Source organism: Carassius carassius, chromosome 39 (assembly GCF_963082965.1).
Source record: "Carassius carassius chromosome 39, fCarCar2.1, whole genome shotgun sequence".
In the NCBI taxonomy this organism is placed as follows: Eukaryota; Metazoa; Chordata; class Actinopteri; order Cypriniformes; family Cyprinidae; genus Carassius; species Carassius carassius.
Window position 1 is genome coordinate 18,326,353 of NC_081793.1, and position 13,613 is coordinate 18,339,965.

Here is a 13,613-nt window from a genome sequence, read left to right on the forward strand (position 1 = left end):
TTGAACACCTGCTATATTGTCTGTTTGGCTTGCCATACGATTGGCTGGCGGACTTGACTTGGGCATGATCAGCTGGCTCGACTCGTGAACAGCCGGCAAATAGGCGATGAACTTCACACTTTCCTCCATTTGAGGAGGGGAGAGACGAACAGAACGAAAAACAATAACACGATTAAAAAATCGGTTAGGAGAGGCACCGCCTACTATTATTTTTTGGGGTTCAGCTGTTCTGTTACATTACACTCAGGAAGAAGAGAGGAGAGGCAGGAGAATTCTTCAAATATGGAATCAACAGTCAAATACAGGAACTAAGACAAAATTTACAGCAGACCAAGAAAACTCAGGGAAACAGTGTTTAAATGGACTGAAACTAATGAAACACACCTGGGAACATTACAAACTAATAATCAAACACCACTGGAGACAAATTCTCATAACGAGGACAGGAACAGGAAGGACCAAATAAGGAAAACCATACATGGGAACATACATGTGACAGAGAGTGAGCTGTATTGAATTCTGCCAGACAAATTTTTGTGGTTAATTCAATTGGCAAAGCTCAGTCATGGCTGCATGTGGCATTTCCTGAGAAGTAGCTTTTTTCTTGCAACCTACCAATATAAGCCAAATTTGTGGAGAATTTTTGATATTGTTGTCACATGCACACAGTGACCACTCTTTGTCATAAATTCCTGCAACTACTTCAGAGTTGCTGTAGGCATCTTGGTAGCTTCATCGAGTTAGGAGAGACGTCCTGATCCAGGGAGAGCTGTGTTTTATCAAATACCTTCCACTTCTTAATAATACACTTTACTGTGCTTTAAGGCTTAGATTTTTTTTTGTCTCCTTCTCCTGACTTGTGTCTGTCCACAAATTTATCCCAGAGGTCTTTTGACAGCACCTTGCCATCCATAGTTGATCATTTGCTTCAGTTGCACAACCAAGGACTGAAATGGTCCAGGAAAAAAGTCAAAAGGTGTTGTGTAAAATGGCTAATTCTGCTGGAAAGGGAATACTTGATGGAATCCAACATTTTATTTTTAAGGTCTGATTTGAGCATGTGTAAATGTCTGTGTAAATGGGCACTGGAGGACCTTCATCAGGGTCGGCTCACTCCACATCACTCAGCTCACTACAAACCATGGGAACACTTTGGGTAGGGGAAGTAAGCTTCATGCAAGAGCTCCAACTAAAAATAAAGCCACAGGAGATTTAAGCACATGCAATTCAGACCATTAAGTCAAGGTTTGACTTCTTTACGCTGCTGGTAAAATGATGTAAGTACACCATTCCAAAAAGCTTCTTTCTCCATTCAAACATAACTTTTGATGTATTTAATTAATAGATTGATTTATTTAGGAAAACATCAGCCAATCATTAGAAAAGATCCATTGCTGATGAAAAGTGATGCAATCCAAATCTGTTCAGATGAAGAAGCAAACCCATCTACATCTTGGCCTGATAATGAGTACATTCTCAACAAATTTCCATTTTTTGGGTGAACTATTCCTTTAAACCCATTAAATCAAATAGTGATCACATTATTGTATGTGATAATATTGGCTCGTAAAAGTAAGAATTTTTTTTCTGTTTTGGAAATCAATGTATCAAATACTGTCCAGAATGACACCTAATGAGGCACATCAGGTAATGACATAAAATGAAGAATTTTTATTACCTTAAACTGTCTTGATTTAGAGAATATGATGAAAAGTAGTAACAAGGTGTAATTAAAAATGGTTTAATCTTTTAACATCTATCCTATTAACACTAAAATTATTGTTTTTATTTATATATTGATTTTCTTTCTTTAAAATCAATAAGAAAAGTTAAATCATCAAAAATTTAAAGTTTAAAATCATCCATATCAGAACGGACTTGGCAGGTGCATTAATACAGAGATTTTAAAAATGCTTTATATGTCTGACTACATGAAAACTATACTGTTACTTGCAATCTTGTTTAAAAAGCTTTCCTCTTCTGCTTTCAAGAGTTGTCTGAGATCTTATCCTTTTTGAAGTATTGAAGAGTTATATACTTCATCTGCTCAACACACTCCCATATTTTCCCTCTTCTAACCACCCCCACACTCAGACTCCATCTCCCATAAGGCCATGGGCGGGGGGCTGGGGGTGGCGATGGCTGAGCTGTGGCGTGACAGTCTGGGATTTCTGGAGCCTTAACACTGCCTTTCATCAGCATGGTGCTCCTGGGCCCGGAGTTGGGTTTCAATCCGAGTCTGTGTTTGCAGCACGTGGGAGGAGGATTTCTAACACATGGATCCCGTTCCCACCGAACAATGAAAGTCCTGTCAGTTCACGCTCCCTCATCAGGGCAGTATGAGAGTGATGTCACAGAACATGAGCCCACCCATTCTTCACAAGCTAAATTGGAGACATGCATGCACCAGCAGCACTGCCGCTCTGAGCTGGCTCTAATTAACACCTGGTTTTACGAGCATGTTCCCCCTGGCCTGGGTAAGCTGTTTGGTCTGGGCAGGATTAGTGTGTGAGCAGTGGTAATGCCAGGCCTGTGTGTCTCGCTCACGTCTGTTGGATACTGAGCTGCACAAAGCAGACAAACAAAGCTCAAATCACAGACACGAGTGGCTGGAACTGTCCCTGTGTTTGGGCAACCTGCTTGGCCTGCTGCCTACTAGTTACTGACCATGCCAACAGGGCTGCTCACAACCGCAATCCAGTTATTTTATGAAATAATTGACCTTTTAATGAGGATTAGATTAAGGGCTTTACATATGTTTTTTTTTTTTTCATTTTTATTCCATTAGAACTTTTGTTTGGCTTACATTCAGACTTGATCAGCAATACTAAAACAACATTTTGCATCATGCTATGCATACACACTACTTTCCATACCAAGTGTAAGATTATTTGTTATTTGTTAACTTTTATTGTCGCTGTTGCCAGTATGTATCACAATATGTCAAGTGGCGGACCATTTCGGTCACACGCTTGAGGCATTCGGCCAATCAGTGCACACCTCGCTTTTCAGAACGATGAGCTTTGTAAAAATCGACACGTTTCAGAAAGGCGGGGCATAGAGGAGAAACAATAATGTACAGTATGTGGAAAATAATGTTTTTTGAACCTTACACCGCATAAACACATTTCATTACACCAAATAATGTTATTTTTAGCAACATCATATGACCCCTTTAACATGAACTGAGCACAAACAATATTTCTACAGCATTTATAAATCTTTATTAATTAATGTTAATTTCAACATTTATTAATGCATTATTAAAATCAAAAGTAGTTTTTTAGCATTAATTAATGCACTGTTAATTAACTAACATTACAGTAACAAAGATTAATAAGTACTGTTATAAAAGTATTGTTTGTTGTTTGATCATGTTAGTTACATTAAATTATATTACCTAATGATCAGAAGCACCAATAATAATGATTTGTCTGTACATACACACTTCATGCCGTTTTTAATAATTTCAAATGATATCATTCTTGGAAAGGCACAATGCCTGAAACTTCTGCATAATTTCAGAAGACTTGCAGTCTGGGTATGTGTCACAATTTGTTGTGAACCCATGACATGAAGCATTCGGGATCCGTGGTGTAACATGTTGAGCTTTCAATGGTTTCAGTGTGAGAGAGAGCTCATAAAAAAATTCCTTAGCATGTAAACTAGATTAGCATGCAAAGCAAACTTAACACCAACTTAGCTTGTGGTTAGATTGATAGCCGAAGAGCCACTTAAGAAAGAATGGCAACTGTTTAGAACGCTAATGGCAATTCCACAATCCCTTGCATAAATGTGTTGCTTGGTTCTGCTCAATCCATGCTATTGGACACATGCTGTTAGATTTTTTTTAAATTCAGGGCAGGTACTTTCTCTCACTCCAGGATCACCCAGAGCAGGACGTGAAATACCAAGAATGGAGAAGAGTTGGAGTGGTGTCATTACAAAGCATCCTCTGTACATTGCTAGGTGACATGCAATGCTTGATGCTTTGGCTTCATTTGGAAACATTTCACTGGTGGAGAAAAGAATACAATTTAACTGGCCAAATGTGAAACATAAATTACTCAATATTAACTTCTTGTTTATAGAACTGTTGCATAACATCAATAAAACCTTGATGACATTCAATACAACAACACTTGTGATATTTCTCACATGTGACATGATAGCTGTGAAGTCACACATCAAATGTCAACATGGATTCTTATTAGTGATAATAACAACAGAAGCCTGACAACACAATTAGCCTTTATGTTGTAAAAAGATCAACAAACAACATCTCCATTTCACTTAAGACAACAGGACTGGGACTGTCCTCAGATTTCTCCTCTTTGAGAAAAACATTCTGAACTCGTCTGAACAAATCTAATTAGTCTTTGGTCCTGTCCCACGAGCAAACTATGTCAGCTGCCTTCTCTGGCATCAGTCAGATACTCTCGTTTTCTGGTCAGTGCCTCCTCTGGTATGATATTAGATATCTGAGAACTTTGAGAACTTTTGGGAAAACAACAGTCAGAGGTCAGAGCAGAGTTCAAGGATTGAATGAGTCGCGCTGTGGATTGTTTGCTGGAGGAAAGTGAAGTAAACCCACTGGGGCACTAAGAACATGCTGCATACTGCGTAGTGGACGTAAACACACGTTCGCCTCACATCTAAATTGTGACTTTCCATTGACATAAGCAGTTCTTAAATTCAGCTATTTACAAATTCTATAGACAAATGAAAATCCCCACAAGATTTGCCCACACGGATTTCAGAGCGGATTCACATGTTGTTCTCATGGTTTCATCACGCTGACCAGCAGAACATACATCTTTACACTATTAACAATATACAATGGGCATTTTTTTTTTGCCTACGCTAATTCCGTCTAAATTTTTAGACCTTAGTTCAATGAAAACAGGGAAGTCCAAACCACAACTAGCTGTAACACAGAAGAATATCACTGGAATCACTTGACAGGTCCTGAGGAGTTTTTCAGCTATTTGACCCTCAAATCAACAGGTAATCTAGGTAAGAAATACACATTGAAACAAGTTTCTCAACAATCGAATTAAAGAGAGATTCAAAGTTTATCTGTATTGGTATGGGTGACATGGGTTTTTTTTACTGCGGCACGGAAATATCATACCACCGTGTGGATCAGTTAACCTGGTCAGGACTTAATGTGTTTGCAAAAGGGATAGACAAAGTGTTTATGCCTTTTGTGTAGCTTTGAGCAAGTGAGCATTTGTAGTCAGGTAATGAAATTCACTTTATTATTGGTTTTGAAATGTGTGTACCAGTGGTGTAGTCCTAAAGAAAAAAGTGGTTTACTATTACCCAGTCGGCCCCCAACCCCCTGTCCCACCACCAAAAAAAAAAATAGGATTGTTGTTGGTTTCAATACAGTGCACTCTAAATTTGATCGACAGATTATTTTTCAAGTAGTCTACAGCATGACTTCCAGGTTGTTCCAGCCCATCTGTCGATGCATTATTACAGTTCTTTTTATTTTCAACATGTTACTTTGGAATTATATTCATTGTGAAAAGTGCCTTAGAGATACATCTGAATTCAATGTTTTTTTTTTTTAATGTTCATCTTAATTTGATGTTTTATGTTTTATTTTATGCTTTTATACATTGATTGTAATATTTAGGAAGGGGATTATTCTTCCTGCAAGGGGATTTTTCAGCAGGGCAGGACTGGGGTTCAAATTCGGCCCTGGACATATCCAGCCCACAAGTTCTCCCATGAATGTTCTGCTGGGTTATAGGGCCTTCAATTGGAGTAAATACATGAATACATAAAACAGGACAGAAACAAATAATGATAGATATTACTGAAATTCAAAGCAAATGCATTTTTGTCAGATAGAAATGCACTAGACACTAAAGCAATAATTATTCAGTGTTGGGGTAATGCATTACAAGTAACGCGAGTTACGTAATCAGATTACTTTTTTCAAGTAACTAGTAAAGTAACACATTACTTTTTAATTTACACGAAAATATCTGAGTTACTTTTTCAAAAAAGTAACGCCAGTTACTTTGTATTCCCATTTTTTGGCTGACAAGCCTCCTGTTCCCATATTGGGAGAAATCGGAAGTATGGAGGCGTTGTGTGCGCTGTGTGAACATGATGTTACTGTAGTTCTAGACTAAATGTGAATGTGCATTAATTCATCCCACTCACAAAAAAACAAAAAAAACAAAACAGATTTAGTATTCATCAAAATTAATCAAAACAGTGAAATGCAAACTCAGAATATGACGCAAACCTGCAATAACTAAATATATTAAATAACACAAATGTATCTATTCCCATTTTATTAACAGTGTCTTTGCTGCTGACCTTTAATGATCCAGTTCAACCATACTAATGATTAAAAAATGACTTTAGATAAACTAACAATTGTGCTTCATTGGTTTTTTTTTTTTATTGCTGAAGAGTGTTGAACCTTCTTCTCGTGTGTTCTACTGTACAGACGTGAATTTACTACCTGAGGTTTATTTATTACACTTTTTGGTGTAAAAGGGCTTTTACATTTGCTATAAATAGAACTTCTTATATTAAAAACAATCAAGCCCTGCTCATATTTAAAAAGTAACGTGAAAGTAACGCAAAAGTAATGTAACACATTTCTTTCCATAAAAAGTAACTTAGTAACGTATTTAGTTACTTTTTTAGGGAGTAACGCAATATTTTAAGGCATTACTTTTAAAAGTAACTTTCCCCAACACTGTAATTATTGATCCTTAGAAATCGTAATACGCAAATGGCCGTGGAAAAAAAAGAAAGCATATGGCCCCAACTACACCACTGGTGTGTACTGTCTTTCACAACTGTCACTTTCATGTATTATAGTATGTAAACTGTGTATACTGTTATTCAGTTCAGTTCATTTCAGTACACTTGTTCTGTATTATGTAACATAATGTCTGTAGTCACTTCAAATCTCATAGTTTTATGTAAATTAGCAGCAAGATCTGTTAAGAAAGTTTTTACATTATATACATACATTTATTTCCTTCCAAAGTATGTCAGATCAGTAAGCAGTAAGACACATAACAGCTGGACATAATCCTGCCACTTGGAACAGCCTTTTGATGCACTATAAACCAGTCTTTGATTTCCGTAACACTGCTGTAAATTAGCTATAGATGGGAACAAGATCCAACATGCTGTCTGCAGCCCCTTTTCCACTTGTCTCCATCCACCACCACACCATGAGGACTGTGCTCTCCAGTCACCTGCTTTCATTTCCCCCTGACCATATAAATGAAAGACAGGAAATCTACCCTTGCAGTGATTACAGTGAAATTTGTGCGAGTCTGACTAGAAAGTCTAAGCTGCTGTCTAACCAGCTCCTGCCAGGTGATCGGTTTTCAGAGCAGGCCCTGGTGTTATAATAACATAGTCCATCTCAGTCGAGCCCCACTCATCTCATCCAAGCTGTATTAGTCCAGCTCACTGCATTCTGGGTTTATCCAAAAATGCGTTGTTTCTTTTATACCCTACTTTCTATCTAACAGATGACTGTCTCTGTATTTTCTTCTAAGATTAGCCCTGAAGTGATTGTCTTTCAGTTTGACTTACAGTTCATAAGCAGCTGCAGATTGCTCTCATTTAAAATGAAGATCTGACCCTTGACCCCTATGGATTGATCTCTCCTCTCAATCATTTTCTCTCTGCCTTTTACAACTCACAGCAGCTGACCTGACCCTGGTGTCCTCGTGATTGTTCTGTAGAGGTACAAAAGAAGAGCCAACGTAAGAGACTTGTGAAATTGAATTTATATATCTATCTGTCTGTCTGTCTGTCTGTCTGTCTGTGGCAAAGTCATTTTTAGTTTTATATTTTTGTGCAAGCCATGACTTTTTTCAGGATTCTTTGATTAATAATGAATTCAAAATAATTAAATTTATTTGAAATTGAAATATTTTGTCTTTACTGTCATTTTTATCAGTTTGGTGCATCCTTTGCTGAATAAAAGTATTAATATCTTTAAAATGTTTAAACAATATATATATATATATATATTGTATTGTATCAAATCTAGCCATGTTTATTTCTGCACACTTTTGAGACACAGTGGAGACCAAACAGACTGAAAAGGAGCCACACTCTCAGCAACACCTCATTCTGTCCCTTTTGAAGACTGGTAGACACTTTGAAGGAAATCTGATACATGGCAAAAACAACTATAAAATCAGACTTTTATTTAAGGAGCTCGACTGATGATCTCCGATATCCCAAGTGCTGGTCCGGAGCTGAGGGGAGGGAGGGGGGGGAGGGGTCTGGTTGAGGTTTGCACTGTTGTTTTCTGAACTGCTGCCAGGAAAAGTTTAATGGCTATGGAATTTGGACAGGAAAAATGCAGGCTGGAAGTTTCAGAGGAAGTAGGGATTTGTGGCTCACGCAGCACCTCTGTTTGTGTTCTTCTGGGTTGGCTCCACTTCGGCCACCGCTCTGCTCCGCTTCTAGCAAGGAAGAGCGTCAAGCGCTTTTCCACATATGATTGTGGTGCCCCAGGAGAATACCTACCGGCGACATGCAGGCCATGGCCTATAGACCTCCACCCTTCACACACACACACACACACACACACACACACACAATGCTGGACAGATGCAGTGCTAAAACTCACATAATCACAAGCTCTAATTGAATACAATACAAACGCTCAGTTCCAAAAGCACATGATACTCTAACCTAATCATCTATTGTCTTCAGAGAATGTGACTTTTTTGAACTTGACCTTTGAACACAAGTTCCATTGTGGGATGCAAAACAATTGAAACTTTAAACAAGTCTCAATTATGTTACTCAATTTATTAAAAACAACAACAATAAAAAAAACAAGTCTATAGCATTTCGACCGCAGTTTCCATACATGACCTCAAACATGGAAACTATGTGCTAACTTGAGTTTGTGGGTTAAAACAGTAGTTTTGCCAATGCAAGTCTACATTTGATATATGGATAATGCACTTTTCCTGCAAATTATATGGTTTGATGGTTATATCATATTTCTTCCATTTCACATCAACAATTGTCCCTAGACATTGAATATTTTCAACATAAAATCTCACAACGACGTGCACATCACTATGCTCCAGATGTTTCTCAGTCTGCTCTCAGTCCCCATGTGTACTGACTCAAAGAGGAGCTGGTTATGAGGAAAGGGAGGATTGTATCACTGAGATAATGTCTGCAGTCCCTGTCAGCAGTAATCATGCCTGCTCCCTATCACTCAGCTCACACCTCCACACATTCCCTCTCTGTCTCGCCACACAGGCCCAGGCTAAAGTCTTCTACTCGGTCAGGCCTCACTATCCAACCAGGACCATTGATTTTTTTTGGAACATTTCTCCCTCCAGTTTTCAAAGTCTCTTATTTAGTTTTTGGATTAAAATCGACTAGCACATACTAACATAATCCCATCTAGATACAAGTATCATCATCAATTTCAAACTAGAAATATGTAGTTTTTAACTGATATTGTACTGAATATCAGTACAGCATTAGTAGTACAGTGTAGCATTAGCATGAATATTAATAAAATGATCATTAGGACTGTGAGAGAACTTTATGTATTTTTATAAAATATATATTTTATGTGTTTTTTTTTTTAAGAAATTACTACTTTTATTCAGCAGGGACACATTAAACTGATCAAAAGAGACAGCAAAGACATTTAGATTGTTACAACCTTTGAGCTTTCTATTCAGCAAAAAAATCCTTATAAATGTTTCCACAAAATATTAAGCAGCACAACTGTTTTCAACGTTAATTATAATCAGAAATGTTACTTGAGCACCAGATCATCATATTAGAATGATTTCTGAAGGATCATTTGAATCTGATGACTGGAGTAATTGCTCTAATAAATAACTTTTTAAAAATGTATTAAAATAGAAAAAAAAAACGTTATTTTAAAATGTAAAGATATTTCACAAAATTACTGTCACAAGACCATGTATATACACATACTGTAAGAAACCGTTTGATAAATAAAATAAAAAATGTGGGGAAATGTATTATTACAGTAATTCACTGTAAAACAAACTTAATAACAATTATTTCTGAGGCTGAAAAACAGATTCACCATGTAGAAGGAGAAATATAGAATCCTATAAAATCTTAATAAATAAAATATAAATTTATATATTTAAAATGTATTACTTCATTTAGTAGTTGATAATGGTTTGGCTTACAAACCATTAATTTAAAAAAGAAAACAAAACTGAAACATTTTTATAATTTAGAAAATTAATTGTTTTGACAGCATTAAATGATACACACATATAGGCACATTTATTAATAATTATTATTATAATGTAATAATATCAAAATCAATGTCTTTCCAAGTACTCTCTGTAAAAATACCTAACAGTGATCATTGCTGAGCAAAAACTTGAACAGCACCACACAAGTGTTAAGGTGAGTTTGCTTAGCTCAACATTTGTTCATTATAAAAAGAGCACTTTTGTGGGTCAAACTTTTGTTTGTTTTGAGTCCAGACTGCTCTTAACAGTGAGTGAAAGTGGCCATGTTTAATGGTTTTGCGATCGCTCCCCAACACTTTTGGGTGAAGGAGGCTTGTAAAGGTCTGGTCATTAGTCTAACTCAATGATCAGCTCCAGTTTGGAAGGTGTGAGTTCAGACACTATAGGGGCAGAAACACAAACAGACAGAGGAGGAAATGCTTATGGACAAATGGTCTAAATGTGAAGGGAGCAAGAAACAGAAAAAAAAACCCTGGTGAAATTCCAGAGAGGGTATGGCCTCCGTAAAGCTCACACCATCACTGAAGAAAGCCCCCTGCCAAGTGGAGAGTATAACTTTTGACACTGAAGCAGTGTATAGGAAACAAACTTCTAGCACCCCAGTCCTACCTAAACAAATAAACTAAAGCCTCATGTAGTCAACAAAGTGGACGTGATTCTCTGAGTCATCTGGAATACTCATGAAAAGAGATAATTCAAAGGAAAACAACAAAAGAAATGGGAAAGTACATAAACAAATCCCTCTCTAAACAAAGAACATACTAAGCAAAAATGACAGGGTGAAAAAACAAAGTCTCAGGTCCAGCTGCAATGTCGTCTGTGGTTGGATCAAGTAAGAAAGGCAGTGGTTTTGTTCTCTGATATCGATCTACTTCACCAGTATGTCGAGACACAGAAATGCTGTAATCAGTCTTCTAGCTCAGTGCCAAATGAAAGGGGCACAGACTAGAACAATCAATCATGAACGTTCAATCACTAAAAAAGAACCAGCAAAAAAGAAACGACTCATTTTGAAAAGAAAGTTCACCAAAAAAAAATTTTTTTTCAAATTGGGAAGTTTTTTTCCCTAATGGTTAGATATTCAGACTCTCAGGCCGGCAGCAATTGTAGGTGGGGGGAGTGAATGCATAAATGGCTGCCCACTGCTCCGGGTGTGTGTTCACGGTGTATGTGTTCACTGCTGTGTGTGTGCACTTTGGATGGGTTAAATGCAGACCATGAATTCTGAGTATGGGTCACCATACTTGGCTGTATGTCACATCACTATCACTTTCAAATATACTCATCTAATATCAAACATCTTGAAATAAACATAAGATTTTTCAATAAATAAGACTCTGTTTTTGGAATTAGCAACCAACATTAGTAAGAAATAATTATTTAATTTAATTCAGCAGATAGGGATATATATATATATATATATATACATAGAAAATACTTGACTATTTTGTGTCAAACAGGTTCCAATCAAAAGTCATACAGGTTTGGAATGACATGAGGGTGAGTAAATAATGACAAAATCTAAATTTCTGTGTGAACTCTTTAAAATTGATGTAAAAATGGAGCACATTTATGCAGTTTCAGTTTCAACAAAGTTTCTGCACTCTCCTCCTGTTCTACCACTCATCGCCCTCTGCTGTCCCCTGTGTGTGACAGGACCATCCCAGGAGAGAGCCAGGGGGTCTTGGGGAGTAGTGCGGGGCAACCAGGGGATTTTGACAACCTGTAGCTGAGCTCCCAGGCAAGGCTGGGCTGGAATAATGTGGCCTGTTTATTCAGCTGGTTGAGGGGAAAGAGGATGTGTTCAGGGCCTCATTAATCACGGGCGCTTCGGAAGAGATAAACAGCCAGGACCCAGTGGGGGTGCTGACGCTCCAGGTTAACTGAAGCAGGGGAGAATGGGGGTCTGTCCTCACCACAGGGGAGAATGTCTGAACACTTGCTGTGGAGTTGTTCGGGACAGCTTTGCAAGCCCTGATAATATGTCTAATGAGCTATTTTATACATTTTAATGACAGGGGGGAAAAAATATATTTTTAATGTATTAAATAAAAATATATACATTAATGTTCAAAGGTTTGGGGTACACTTTTAAGGATGTCTTGTAGCTTAACAGGTCTCCTTTTATTTAATCAAAAAATTCAGTAAAAACTGTAACACAGTGAAAAATTATTACAATTTTAAATACATGATTTCTACTTAATTATATTTTAAAATGTAAGTTATTCATGTGATGGCAAAGCTGAATTTATCATGAGTCATTGCTCCAGTCTCCAGTCAGAGTCAGCATTGATTTGAAATACTTTGTATTATTACAAATATCTTTACTGTATATTTTGATTAATTTAATGCAATTAATGCTAAAATTATGAATTTCTTTCAAAAAGAATCTTACTGTTTAATCATAGCATACATATAACCATAAATATGTCACACCATTATACTTTACATTTATTTACGACAGTTATTGTACATTCTTATAGGCTACTGTTATCCTTTGATTACAGTCTTTATTTTGTAACACTTATTTATTGCATTTTAATGTACTATTTAAAGCATTAATTGTTTCTACAAAACTCTTTGAAAAATAAATTTATTCAAAATTTATGCAAAACTTTAAAATCTACCCCATCTACTTTTAAATATTTAATTATTTATGACAAATAAATGCAATGCAATGTAATATTGCTACCAATATTGCTTTACGTTTACTCAAAATGACTACAGAGAGTGCAGTTATCATTTCTGTTACATTTATTGAGCATTACATTTAGTTGTTTTTAAGGTATGATTTTGTTTTAATGTATACAATTATTTTCAGTTTAAATATCCTCTTAAAAATAAAAGTTAAGACCCCTAAAAGTCATATAGATGGCTGAGCAAACATTTAAATCTGAGGTAAACAAAAGCTAACAGGCCACATCTGCACCTGTGACAACAAACAAGACAGAAAAACACAAGCACCGACAGAATAATGAATCTCTTTTTCAGAGAAATTCAGTGGGAAAGCCTCATTTATCTGACAAATTTCAAGAACGGGAAGTTCAGCTCCACATATTTCACTTGCTTTGTTTATTTCAGGGAGTTTTGTTTGTTCGTACCCACTTTTTCTTCAACATGTTTGGAAGTGACTGCACAATGACTTTCACAGAACAAATTCATTTTGAAGTCTTATTTGAATACAGGAATGTTCCACAGACGCATCAGCAAACAGGCAGAGGAAAAAATACAGAATCTGTCATCTGCAGATGCTCAGCCAAACGGGTGTTATTCTACACTTCCAGATGTTCTCCTGTCTTCTCTTCTCCTCATCAACTGAAAATAAAATGCTGCTGA